The sequence below is a fragment of the Anas acuta genome, chromosome 2 (assembly GCF_963932015.1).
Source record: "Anas acuta chromosome 2, bAnaAcu1.1, whole genome shotgun sequence".
Taxonomy (NCBI): Eukaryota; Metazoa; Chordata; class Aves; order Anseriformes; family Anatidae; genus Anas; species Anas acuta.
In genome coordinates this window covers 25,384,538-25,397,600 of record NC_088980.1, presented here as the reverse complement: position 1 = coordinate 25,397,600, position 13,063 = coordinate 25,384,538, and the positions used below count along the sequence as shown (strand labels likewise).

Sequence of the window (13,063 nt, the reverse complement as noted above, 5' to 3'; positions counted from 1 at the left end):
AGAAATATGACCCTCATGCATCTTTTGTAGTTAATTCATTAGGTCAACTCTAACCACTAAGCCCCTTGTCAGGTTATTTCTCTTAGTGATAAAGAGCAATTGACCTTAAAAGACTGAAACCAGGTAGATGAGCCTATTCTACAAGGTCTCTTGGCTCCACCCCTTTTAGTGAAATCTGCCAGGTGTGGATCATTTGTCCTTTGCTATATAGGAAGCATGAGGACTCACATGAGGAATTGCCACTTCAGGGGAGCTTGAAGCTCAGGTTACCTGAGGTGTTCTTCTACTGTCATGGCTAAATGGGCTCAGTATTCCCTATCAGCCTGCTTTTTCTTTGTGTTTTCTTTGTGTTTTCTACTGTCTATGTGAAATAGTTTTAGAGACTCTATGAGATAGTTAAGTTGGTAGTGCCTTCTCAGTACAGTAAAACCCTGGTGGTACAGCTTCACCATATAGTAATTTGGAAGTGACTGAAGTTCAGAAGCTGGCAGGTAAGTGTTGCTGGGTTCTACAGTTGTTTCATGTTGGGGAGTTTAAGTACTTCCTTCACCTTGTCTGTTTTCAGTGAAGTTACTCACATGGATTCTAAGCTCCCTTTCCAGCCTCTAAAAATATTTTAAAATAGTAATAATAAAATAATGAAAAACCTCAGAAACTCAAGTGCTTACAACTAAACCAGACTTTGAAGAATGTTTTTAAATATTTGTTAAGATTGAACAACAGACTGTGTGAAAAAGGTGCCCTAATGTGAATTCAAATTTTTACTTGTGGTAAGTAAACTTGGATAGGTACTGATGGCATTATTGTTGCTTTCACTAAGTGGAAACTGTGAGAATGTGCTGAACCTCCCCTGCCTTAGCTTGACACCTTTCCAAAGGGTCCTATCACCGGTGACTAAAGAGAATAGATTGGCACCTGCCCCTTCACTCTCTGTCATGAGGAAGTTGTAGACTGATGAGGTCTCCCCTCAGCCCCCTCTTTTTCAGGCTCAACAGGCCACGTGACCTCAGGTGCTCCTTATACATCTTCCCCTCTAGGCCTTTTACCATCTTTGTAGCCCTCCTCTGGATACTGTCCAACAGCTTCATATCCTTGTTGTACATGTACTGTGGTGCCCAGAACTGTACACAGTACTCAAGGTGAGGCTGCACCAATGCAGAACAGAGCAGGAAATTGCCTGCAGATTTCACCTACTGCTGGGCAACCAAGGCTTTGAGGCAGCCAGAGCTTGGACTGTGCTTACTATGGATGTCCCATCTTCCAGTAATGTGCAGGTCTACAATGGGGTGAGAGCACAGGTTGAAACCTGGCTTGCTCTCTAGCCTTGCCCTAGAGAGGGCTCAGGTGCCTCAATGTCTGTCTGCAGCACAAGGAGGACAAAAGGAAAGGTCGTCTCCTGCCTTGTTCAACACAGGAGTGAGAAACCATTCAAGCAAAATGGAGTATGTAAGATTCACGCATATGGAAATAGGCATAATATTTTTTTAAATCACTAGCAGTTTTTGTTGAAAGGTATTAGCAAAGACAAGGACTAAGTCTAATCTGAACTGGAAATTTCAGGAAGCTATTGTATTTTAAGTTACATTGAAAGAATCCTGAAAATCCTGTGAATGCTGTACATTTCATGCTGTATCTCTGAGCAGGTAAATGAATATATGGTGGGGTGGAGAAGCTAGGAAAAAAATGCACGCAGATTATTTGGTAATTATTGACATGAGGATTCTGTGCTTCTCCTTAGAAAGAAGCTAGCCCTCTGCAGAGACAAGATAGGAGCATATACTGAATACTAAATTGTTCCTGTAGGCCAATTTTATTACTCTTATGCATTCCCAGTAATATAAAGGATAATAACAAAACTGAAATCTAGCAACAAAATCTCCCTCAAATCTTCCCAGTTTCCCACTTGAGTTTTTAATGCTTTTCTAATGCCTAAAACTGCCTGGAAAAGTAGATAATAAAAATATTTTCTGGTAGCTATGATTTTTTTTTTCTCATTAGGACAAAGTAGTTTAAAAGAAAACTGCCTGTTTTCCTACCTGGTACACTATTGTTTGTTGTAGTTTTAAGGGCATGCTGGCTTCTTTGTATGCTGTGCTCCATCCACAGCAATAAAAATTCTTATGGTGAGTTTTGACCTTGGTGATATTCCTATAAGTTGATTGCTCTCCTGAGCATCTTAACACTTCCAGAGTTCACCCAGAAAAACCTGGGGAATAGTCTGCCCTAAGCAGCAAGAAATAATAAACACATCTAGTTTTCATTGATTTCCACTGGTCACTGCTTGCATCATAGTGATTTGTTTTCCCTCTAAACTGGCAGTCTCCATAATTTGATTTAGTTTCAACTACATGAACTAGAAGCTCCATATTATATGAGTGGAATTCACATTGTCTATAACTAGGTGTTAGCCGTGACCACTTTGAAGTGTTGTGGTTATGCTTTTCCAAGTGTATCCCTAGAGTAGCATCAACTACTATTTGATATCATTTTGCACACCACTATTTGGATGGGCTAGATTTTCAGTCTTTAAAGAACATTGGGTCCAGAAGCTTGTTTAACAATATGGCAATAAGTCTACTGGGGATATCATCAGTACATGGTGAGACTAGAAAACAAGATGTGTTGTTACTGGAATTAATAATAGTAGTGGTAACTATACTGATAATAATGAAAGGTTGTATAAGCTGATTTTCCCTGTCAGTTTCAAAATATTTCTACAAGTGCAGGTGAGATGTTTCTGCTCCAGTGCAAGATAAGAGTTCATAACTATCAACTGAATATCTGCTTTTCTCTGTTTAGTCAGGGTGACACCATCTCCCTCTCTCATTGTATTTGTTGCTTTTCTTTCTTTCTGTCTGAAGAAGGTAGCTGCACACCTCATGGTCTGAAAGCTCATGCTCATAATGTGTTGGACTTAACTGGTAAAGCACACTCCAGTCCCACACGATAGTCCGCATCAAAAAATGTGGTAGGGATGCTATATAAAATTTGCAGCTGCTTAAACCGCTAAGTCATGGGTAAAAATATCTTGTGGCTGAGCTGTATTAGCAGTTTTCCTATTATAATGCTGAGACTGCCCTAGAGCTAAGAGATGCTAGGTACACATATTATAAGCAGGGGCAAAATCTGTACTGGAGACATTTGGTTTACCTCATCTCATTAAGTTTTAATGACTGGTTTGTGTATCACACTCTGATCTTGTGAGGTCACCAGTCAACATTCTTGCTGATACTACTGAGGAGAGAGATTCATGAGAAGATGCTGGAAATAACACTTTTCTTTTTCCTGAGACAGTAAGTTCAAGGGAACTTGCAAAATTCCTGATGTACTAGTTTAAAAGGGGCATATACATACTGTGTTTCTGTTGGATCAAAGCATTAGTCACCTGAAACATGGATCCCAAGTCTTGGGGCAGACAGACCCTCCTCATGCCCTGGCACTGGTAATGGGAGCTGGTCACTCTGGTGAGATACGGCATGGGTTAGGAGCCAGCCCTGCAGTGTCAGAACCACAGTTGCCTTATAAGTGTCACATTTCTGCTCACTTCTTTCAGAGGAGTCACAAACACCAGGGAGTCTTGGTACCAATTTAATATCCGGAAAAATAGTTCTAAGAGTATTTATTATTGGTGTTATAGCAGCACCTAGAGACCCGTCCTGGGACTGGGAATCCTCTGCCCTGGCAATAGGCAAAGGGGATGAGTGAGGGTCCCTGTGGTGAAGTGGTTGCAGTTGTATTGGGAATGACTGGAGGGGCAAGGAGGAGTGCAGCAAGACAGAACTTGCACCCCCTAGGAAGTAGCCTGGGCTACACCCAGAGTTATGTCACCTAAACACAAAGGGACCTGTGACCTCCTTGTGGGCTGTGTTGTTGACATGTGTGTTTTTTTTTAACCCTGAGGTTTCATAATATAGGGTTATGTTGGGCTTAACTTGTCAGGCAAGGCATTTTTAGAATTAGCTTGTCCTCAGAATTATTGTTAGTAGAGGGGAAAAATCCTAAATTACTATGAATCCTTTAATTTCTATTCCCCAAAACAAGCTTCTAGTTAGTTGAGATAACTTGATCATTGGGAAAGCCACAGATGAGGCTTTATGGAAAATAAGCATTAAGATATCAGTGTTTATTGAAATCAGCTGCACTTTGAGTGTTGCTAGAGCAAGCTGGAACCCTGCCATTCTGGATTTTATCCAAGCTACTGTAAGAATAAATCACTCTTTCTGTCTGTTTGCCTGGAAGGGACAAATATTCATCAGAATGTTTCATTTCGGCTTAATTCAGGAGATGGACAGAAAACCCAAAATAATACTAGTTTTCAGTTACTGGGGTATTTTGATTCATGATAAAGACTGTTCATTTTAATTTATTTCCACTGTTAGGATGCTAAATACTCGTGTATAGAAAATGAATCAAGAAATTAGATGCTTAATTACAGACACCCATGAAAATACTGGCTTTGTTTCAATACTGATTTTATACTCAGTTCTTGAAAATTAAATTGTGTATCCTACCACTAGCAATATGGCTTTCTGTGAATTTATAGATAGGAGATAAGTTGATAAATACTAAGCCAAATACTTTCAATAGAAAAAATATTTTCCAAATTTCATGTGTGGCTTTACTCTAATTAGGAATGTAATGGGACTTAGTGGAAAGTGAGTAAATCCTATATATGGCTGACAATGCTTTCGGGAATCAGCATTTATAGAAAAAAATATTTAAATTTATGGGGGGGGTTAAAATTAATACAACCATAATAAATTCAGGAATGCCTCTCTTTATTTTCCAAAGAAGTACAAAATAAAAAGAAAAATGCAGTGTTGTCTTTGTTCCTGTGGGGTGATAGACATCCTCTGGTTGAGGGGGGTGGAGATGCAGCTCAAGACAGCTTCTTTGGTACAGTCCCTTAAAAAAGCTGTATTAGCACAAATTATCAAACTCTAGTTTCCACATTTAGATAACTTCACTAAATAAGAAAAAGAATATCTTGTAATTTGTTTCCTAAACGCACACTTTGCAATCCTCAACCTGAAAGGTCACCCTCATTGGAATAGGAAAAATGTATAGCTTAACCACCCTAAACAATTTCACAAGCAAACTGTATTCCCAGGGTGTCCCATCTGCGAAAACTAATGCTCAAGTCACTGAGGAAAGTCTGCTGCAAGGAAACTGGCTCAACTGGCCTACAGCCAGTTTATAGAGTGTATTCCTCTTTGTAAACACTTTCCTCTGAGTGACATGAGCTGCTTCTGTTTGAAGAATAAGAAAAGAATAAGAAGGGTGTTCCAGAGGGTATTAAGTGTTGTTTCGAAGTGTTTTGGGTGTTTTTTCTTTTTTTTTTTTTTTTCCCAGGCAATGCTCCATGTCATGGACCGTGGACACACTCTGCTGGCTGTAAGAGCCCCGTGGCCACCACCAGGTGTCCCCACAGAAGGCCGAAGGCCCTGGGCCCGTTCCCTCACCACCCAGCAATCTGCTAGCATTGCCCCTGCCTGAGCTGAAGGCAGGTTTTGGGTACGATTTGGGTGTTTCAAGGCTCCTGGAGCCTTTTTTTTTTTTTTATTTCAGTTACTTATTCTTGTGCTTTCACAGCCAGTGCACAGCCTCCCTCCCCATGGCATCAGGACACAAAATGGGGCAGGTGAGGATACGTGCCTGCCTTTCTGTGGGGCTGGCTGGAGATGTGGAGGAATTATTGAGAGCACTCAACTCCTGATAGAGGATCGAGTGCTCTCAGGCACAGAGATCACTGCCCTCCCTCTGCTAAGGCCCACTGAAATGCCCTTCCTTGGGAGGGATCCACTGAAGGCCCACTCTGGGCAAGTGTGCAGGATACTTGCTTAGATCATCACTCTGCTAGTGTTAAGCAACATTTTTAATAGAAATTTCAGTGCTGACTTCATTAACTTCACGACAGCTAAACTCCAGGTTCAGTTTCCTAGGTGGGCATTGCTCTTTCAGTCAATGGGAGTTGGGCATTGAGGTACCTGATACTCCTTACAACCAAATTCAACTTTATATGTGGTCCCAAGTGATGAAGTTGTGATTAAATTTGCTTCCACAGATTCAATAAATGTCAAGTTGTCTTATTTGTTTTAAATTTGCTTGTCCTTACTCTTTTAGCTCAGTACTTTGCCTATTTACATTTTGCTGAGTTGTGTATGTTTAGCATCTTTACACCTATTATGTTAGAATGAATTAGTTTTTCAGTTAGTGAATAGTACAAGGAATTGAGGAAAAGCACATGCTGGTCTATGTTAGAACTAGTCCTTAGATAAGTGGTTATCAATTCCTATTCCTTATTCTTTGTAGCAGATTTTCCCTAAATTAGCCAGGTCAGACATGTGGAAGAATAATGAAGGAACTAATTCCTGTAAAATGACTTATGTTAATTGTTGAACCCTTCTGCAATAAAAACTGAAATTGAAAAAATGGAGGCTCTATGTATCCATATTATTTTCTGTCCCAAATAGCCTGAAATAATATTGGGGTATGGGAACATCTGGGGGGGGGGGGGTTAATTTACATAAAACAGGAGCCTTCTAAAGTTTTTGTCACGGTTGTGAATGACCAAGAGGCCTAAGAAACAAATATCTGAAGCTTAGGAGTTTAGCACTATTTTGGAATGGAGAAGTAACTGCAAAGTGAGAAACAGGACCTTTCTTGCTGGTGATACTGCAGTCAGCAGGAGCTGGGTTCGCAGTTGTCTCTACACTCCTGTCTGTAGTTCAAAGGGCAATGCCAGGAAAATACTTTTCTCATTCTGATGAAGCTCACTGCTAATAAAGGTGGCTTCTCTGAAGAAGTGAAGGTAAAATGTTTTCAATTGCCAGTATTTTCCTGGATGAGTGATGTCCTAAGGAAGGGAAGGAGGGTGCATGGGATCCAGATGCACAGAATGAGATCATTCAGGACAGAAATAACAGCATGGTAATGACATTTTCCCAATGCAAAGATGTGGTTGTGAAGATCACATCATTTGATCACAGGAACATTCAAAAGCATATATGAGTACCTTGAAATAGGCTGGTATCAATGAGGTTGCATAATACAGTGTTTTATTCAGGACATAGAAGTGACACCAAGACTGTGGAAAAAAAGGAGAGCTAGCTGCAAGTGAGCTCATGCTATTGTAGGAATATGATTTGCTACAACAAAGAACTGTGCAAAATGAATTAAAGCATATGAGGCACAGACACAATACATCGTCTTTGAGATGCAGACTATGGACAGGAATACTGGGCAGTAGTTAAAAGTGCTTGGAGTCTTCAAAAGATTGTATGATGTTTATGAGAAAACTGGTACCAGGTGGGACACCTGTGGAGAGATGGTAAAGAAAGCATTAGAATAGGTTGTAGGAAAAAATCCAAGAATAAAGGAAAAAGAATGGTTTGATAGATAGCATGAAAACATCTGTGATCAATACATGGCAAGACTGTAGCCTTCAGAATCAAAATTGAACTCTGCATGAGAAATACTCCAAAGCCAAAGGGAAAGTCATGAGGCCAGCTGCTTAAGAAGAAAGGCAATGCTTTCCTAGCTTGGGGAAAAGATGAAACAGGATAGCAAGATTAGTAAAATAACCACATCTTATAAGGATATCAGTGCATGGGGAGAGGATATTAACCAAATCTATGTGTGATAAAGAACAAATAAGGAAACCTTTTCATTATAAAAAACTCAATTACAGAAGAGCAACTTTTATGTGCCCACTACAGGGAGATGGCTAAAGTGAATAAACAGATGTTTTCCAGACACAGTAGCTATTTGTGGTAGAATTAAATTTTGAAGTGATTCGAGAGGCAATCAGGAGCTCAGGAACAACAAAACACCAGGTGCTGATAATGTTGCCACTGAATTATCAGAAACAGAAAGAATACGCCAGTTCCTTTTCGTGATTTAGAGGTTTGAAAAAGAATTCCAAGAGAGTGGAAGCAGGGAATTAGCTTGTTGTTTTGAAAACAGGGGAGAAATCAGAGAGGAAGAACATCCCTATCTTCTTACTCATCTGCTTAAAGTATCCTATTGCTGATTTTTTTTTTCAATTATCGCATTCATTTTACTGAGGAGTATCAATACGTGGTTTGGAAAAATATATGTTCTCTGAATTAGCTGTTTTCATTTTGGCAAGAATGGCAAGAATCCTTAGAGGCTTTAATTCTATGATTTTTTGGTAGAAGGTTCTTTGTTTTGTTTTGTTTTTTTTTTTTTTTTTTTTTTTTTTTTTAATTTAAATCATGTTGTATCTGTATATCTCCCTATAAGTCTTGCAGTTCACTGGACAAACTCATAGATCCTGTGTGTATATTAAAAGACTGTTACTTCAGATATAATTTCATTTAACCCTATTAAAATGCTACAAGCTGTCTATTTGTATGAAATTGCACTAGATTTCTAGCCATGTGTTGTGCCAAGAATAAACATCTTTCTGAACTATTAATCCTTGGGTTTGCAATGATTAAATGTGTAGCTTTCCTTATCCAGTGTTCAAGTAGCAGTAGAAAGTTTCTGTTATTTAAAACTCATCCTTCACCCAGCCTTACAGTTAAATTTAAGGATATCTTTTGTTTTTTTTTCATTTCTGCTCAAATTCCTCCTGATAACATAGAGTCCAAGTTTAATGTCGCTGTACAAAGTTGGTAGCTCTGATTTAACTGAATAATCTAGTCAAGTTGATGTTATGAGGAGCACAAATACATCTACTTTTCCAGGCTACAGGACTGATCCCACAAACTGCACTGAAGATTATTATCCTGCCTTTTTTATGTGATTACAGTACATGCAGCATAAACCTATTAGCAAATGCAGTGTGCTGGAGCACTGAGCTCCCACCTGCACCTATGAAAAGGATTATCATTAGGATGCACTTAATATCCCCAGCCTGGCTGAGAGGTGAGAGCAGCTTTCCATTAGAAGAAACAAGGGAAGACAACAACAGACACGGAGGAGACTCTTTGATGAGCAATTGCTTAGAAAAAACAGCCAGAAGGATGGAATATTATGAGCACCTTCTTTTACCCCCAAAATACAACTTAATTTATCAAAAAGGCTGTGAAATTGGATGTTGTGTGCTCTATGTCTTCCTCCTTCCCAACAAAGCAGATGCTTTATTCTCACCATATGCACCCAAGCAGACGGAAATAAAAAATAATAATAATAAAAAAAAGACCAGAAGGGGCTTTTGAAATTATAAATAATTGACATAATTATAACTATTAATAATAAGAATTGAATTTGTAAATAATATTTCTGTAACATGCTGGGAGGGATGGTTGCATCTCCAGGAGGAATAAGTCCTGGCCAAGTGGGGCAAGGTGGGGTCCCAGGGATTGTGGCTGAAAGCCAGGCACTGGCAATTGCCTCGCTGAGGACTTTTCCTTCCTTGTGGTGGGGGTGAGCAGCCAGTTTTATGGGTCTGAGCTGTGTCTGAAGCAGGATGCTGCTCTCTTTTGTGATAATCACAGTCGTTACCATGGGAGGGATCCAAAGGGAACAGAAAGGTTTTCTTCCCTGAGCTTACAACCAACCCTTCCAGCACAGGCTGACCAAGTGGGGAATGGGAATGGAAAATAGCTACCAGTGAAAGTTACCCAGCAGAGTTTAAATGTCATAGAAGGCCAATATGCTGGAGTGAGTTTACGTTATCAGCCTGGGGAGAGAGATCCCATGCAGGGAGCAGACCTGGGGCAGCATCTCTGCCAGGCCTGGTGCAGGTATGAATTGCATTGAAAAGGCAGTCTGGGCAAAGCATATAACCTGCTCTTGCTGTGCCAGAAATGGAGTGTTAACCCCCAGTGTTTCCCTTGGTGTCTGTGTAGGACCTTTCTTTACATCAAAGAGCTCTTTGTCAGCATATTTTGCTTGTGCTAGGTTAATGGTATTTTTAAATAACAAATTGAAAAATATTTTATTTATTTTATTTTAATCCTTCCCAGAATGCTGTATTAGAAGCAGTGAGAGATTTGCCGACTCCCTTCAACATCGCATTTCTCTTTTCTCTAATGGTACAATTACAAAATACAGAAAACACAGTCAAGTGTCTCATAATGCTTTACAGCAGGTGAGAGCAGGTAACTCTCTCCAGTTAGAAAGGCCAGCTCCTGCAGGCTTTTTCCACAAAGGCAATTCCAGGCTGAGATCAGAGATGCATCATGTTTAAACTCAGGGTGCTGGAACACGCAGTAGGATTTTAGATCTTTGGGGTTTGGGTTTGGGGAACACTTAGCTGGGGTTTAGTGAAGGAGGATCCTAGACTTGCACTGAAGGCTGGAAGGATTCATGTGGCCCATCGTTTTCCCTGAATCAGGTTTGCACAGGTACTTTGCAGACTGACTGAGCAGGATCAACACTTCTGCCCTGCCTGAATGCTTGTGGTTAGATGTTGTACGTGTATTTCTGACTCATTTCCTACATCGAACAACAGAAAAACAAAAACTCCGTTGGTGACGTAACTGGGGATCTGCAGCTCCCCACACCCCTCAGTGGTGAGGGAGGGAGAGAAGAGTTTCTTAGGAGGTGATGATCTTTAAGGTCCCTTCATTTTATGATACTAGGATTGTGTGAGGTGTGGGTGGGAAAGCAAAGCTACCAAAGGGCAGTGGTGGAATGGGAGGGGAAAGGCAAGGGTCTTGGCTTGCAGCATCTCTGTGCCTTGCTGCGCATGTAATTCCACTCCTGCTTTCTGCATGAAGGGCTTCAAGCCTCCTGGATTTCCTGATAGCAAAAAAGACAGAAATTAACAGTGTATATTTAGACAGTGAGAGAAAGCAGACGAGAATTGAAGGGATTCATTTTCTATATATGGAAAACTTTAGGACAGAAAGCTGTAGTCATTCTACCCAGCAATGAAATAGCTTCTTCTGAAAAGAAAAGGGTCAGCATAATCCAGTTGTCAAAAGGTTAAGGGAAAATGTAAAGGGCAGTACTGAGAAAAGTGATCCAGATCTTTAGTGGCAATACGGTGGCTGGCAATACCACTGAATTTAACGGAATCTTCAAAGAGCTTTTCCTTGCAGTATTATTGCCTTATTTGTAAGGCAAGCTCTATTGCTCCTATTTTCATTGTTTTTAGTTTTGCTTCTAGTTATCTTGAAAAGCAAAAGTACTGTTTTTCTTATATAAAACAGAATTCTGATAGAAGAAAAAAAAATAGCGTCTTTTTGTTTTCCCAGTGGAAAATTCATTTTTCAGTTAAAAAAAAAAAAATCTAAAAAGTTAGATCCAAGTCATATTTTTGGCTGAAAACTGAAACATCCAGGATTTTCTAGGGAATAAAGAAATCAAAGTTGCCTGCAGAACATGAGCAGTATGTTTATGAAAATACTGTTTCTCTAAATACTTGGTTTCCCATCAAAATCAATTTTTAGAGAAGGCCTTTGATCACCTGAAGTACATAACAGGCTGTCTGATACCCCTGTCAAGTCTTGCAATGCCCATGTTGCTTCTCCTGCTTGAGAGACATTTCCCAATGCTGAGGCTGCTCCATCTCCCTCCAAATGTTTTCAAATGCCCCACATAGCTGCAGACAAACAGCAAAGCTAAGGAGAACAGCTCTATCTTTGGACTATTTACTAACAGGGAATGGGAGTTGGGAAGAGTTTTCTGGAGGTTGTCTTCTCAAGACAACTATGGATTCACAAGATAAATTACACCTCATGCTTCATCCTATGCATAAAGATTACAGATGGTTGTGCGCTGCACAGAAGATTTCAATCTGTTCACCAGTGGTGGTTTGATGGGCATGTTGGAGAATTGTTTCAGAAATGTGGGGCTGTGCCTTGGCAGAACAGTAAAAGTTTTGGTGAAGAATCATTGGTTTTCTAAAACTGACCTGTGAGACCGTCTTTATCAAGAAATGACACACACACACACACAAAACAAACAAACAACAACAACAACAAACAACAATAAGCTCAAGTTGTTTTTAAGGTTTCAAAATACAGTGTACATGGAAAGTACAGAGTATAGAATGAAGTGCACTGGAAATAAGGCAAAACTTAGAAAAAAAATTATTAACAGATGGTTAACAGAATATGGACAATCTTCAATAATTTCTTTTTCCCTTGACCTTTCTCACACTAATGCACGATCCAATTTTGCATTTATTGCATTGACTTATTGAAGAGGATGAGTCCTGAAAGGTCTAGTTATTGATGCTCAAATGCCAGAGGTCAGCAATTTATTTAAAAATTCCTTTTGCAACATCAAAAACAAACCTTTTGGGCCTTAGATATAACAAGGGGATGAGATGGAAAATGCCCAAGTGAAACCACAGTCATACACGCCTGCATTTTAGCCAGCATTATGAGAGTGTATTCTTGTGGGTGTGTTGGAAACTCAGTTGTCAGCTCACTTCAGAGAAAAGCAGAAACAAATTAATCATGAAAGTTTGCAGGCTATGCTGACTAGAATAATCAGAGACTTCTCAAAACCCTCTCTTTTGTCATTTTACTGTTATGCCATGTACCTTAATTAAAAAAAAAAAAAAGAGAGAGAGAGAGAGAGAGAGAGATGAGCTGTTACTCCATTCTTACAGTTTACCTTTTCTCTTTCTCCACCACACTTAGTCACCACAACTGCAAACTCTTTGTGAAATGAATATAATAGCAATTGCAATGTGAATGAGAGTCAGCAGTGGAACAGGACCAGGGAGACACATCCCTGGGGACATCCAGAAGTTGACTCAAAACAGCCCTAACAACCTGCCTTATATGTTCTTGATTGGGTGATTAGTGGGGGGGAATGGGTTTTGGGAGTCCCTTCCAGACTCAGTTATTCTGTGATTTTTTCTCTCAGAGCAATTGATGCTTAATTAAATCACAGGTTGTGTATGCCAGTTGGCTTCTCTACCTACTGTAAAGTTTGAAATTAAAGAAAAAAATAGGTGTGATCAACAACATTGTCAGTTCTGTTGGTAGTGCAGATTAGCGGTACTGAAGAACAGATACACTGAATTTTGAGATTCAGACCTGCAGTTCCCAAAACAAACAATACCCATGCAGGCCAAAAATTTGAAAGCATTGCTGATGGAAAAGTGGAGCCCAAGTCTCTACTGAAGAGCCCC

General features: G+C 39.8%; 1 long non-coding RNA gene across 1 annotated transcript; it reads left to right on the top strand.

Moving 5' to 3' along the window:
• The first annotated feature begins 202 nt into the window (after positions 1–202).
• Positions 203–6,436, top strand: LOC137851674 (uncharacterized). The gene is made up of 3 exons (XR_011093345.1): positions 203–491; positions 5,353–5,525; positions 5,593–6,436. It is a non-coding gene; the product is annotated as an uncharacterized lncRNA (long non-coding RNA).
• Positions 6,437–13,063: the final 6,627 nt, after the last annotated feature.